The sequence below is a fragment of the Solanum tuberosum genome, unplaced genomic scaffold (genome assembly GCF_000226075.1).
Source record: "Solanum tuberosum cultivar DM 1-3 516 R44 unplaced genomic scaffold, SolTub_3.0 scf00702, whole genome shotgun sequence".
Taxonomy (NCBI): Eukaryota; Viridiplantae; Streptophyta; class Magnoliopsida; order Solanales; family Solanaceae; genus Solanum; species Solanum tuberosum.
In genome coordinates, this window is record NW_006239616.1 from 148,245 (window position 1) to 149,526 (window position 1,282).

The window sequence follows — 1,282 nt, forward strand, 5'->3', positions numbered from 1 at the left end:
AGCAAGAGTTACCTTATTCCCCGGGAGTGCAACCACAAGGGGAAGTTTCTAATGCTGAGTTCAGAGAGGCAATTAGGATGTTGAGTCAAGCTGTAACTAATCAGATTGGTCAGCAGAGGGGAGCTAGACATGAGGGAGCTGACACTTCGAGGATTCGTGAGTTCTTGGGGATGAATCCTCCGAGTTTCATGGGTTCGAGTACTACTGAGGATCCAGAGCACTTCATTGAGGAGTTGAAGAAGATTTTTGATGTGATGTATGTGGCAGATACTGAGCGTGTGGAACTAGTTGCGTATCAATTGAAGGATGTCGCTAGAGCTTGGTTCGACCAGTGGAAAGGGGGTAGAGCTGAGAATGCACCATTTGCGAGTTGGGCCTGTTTTGAGGAAGCTTTCTTGGGCATTTCTTTCCTCGAGAGTTGAAAGAGGCCAAGGTACGTGAGTTCCTCACACTTAAGCAGGAGTCTTTGAGTGTTCATGAGTATAGTTTGAAGTTCACCCAACTATCCCGCTATGCTCCGGAGATGGTTGCGGATATGAGGAATAGGATGAGTTTGTTTGTTGCTGGGCTGTCTTGGTTATCGAGTAAGGAGGGTAGGGCTGCAATGCTTATCGGGGACATGGACATGTCAAGGTTGATGGTCTATGTGCAGCAAGTTGAGGAAGAAAAGCTGAGGGACAGAGAAGAGTTCAGAAATAAGAGAGCTAAAACCGGTAATGAGTCCGGGCAACAGAAAGGTAATGCGAACCGTTCATCCTTTCAGCAAAGGCAAAGGGGACCTGCTCCATCAGCTGTTAGTGCACCTGCACCCAGAAATAAAAGTGGGTATGTGGGACAAAATTCGCAGAACTTCAAAGATGGACCTGCATAGTCTCAGAATAGTATATCACAAGAAAGTAACCGGGGTCTTGCATGTGCTAGGTGTGGTAGAGTCCATCCAGGGAAGTGTCGTCAAGGCTCGACAGGTTGCTTCAAGTGTGGACAAGAGGGTCACTTCATGAAGGAGTGCCCAAAGAACAATCAACGTAGTGGAAATCTGGGCAGTAGGGCCCATTCTTCATCAGTTGCTCCCCCAGGCAGGACGACACATAGAGGAGCTACTTCTAGTACCGACGGAGGAGCAAATTGCCTCTATGCCATCACCAGTCGTCATGAGCAAGAGAATTCTCCAAATGTTGTCACTAGTATGATCAAAGTCTTTGCTTTTGATATGTTGTTTTGCTAGACCCAGGAGCAAGTTTCTCTTTTGTAACTCCTTACGTTGCAAATAAGTTTGATGTTA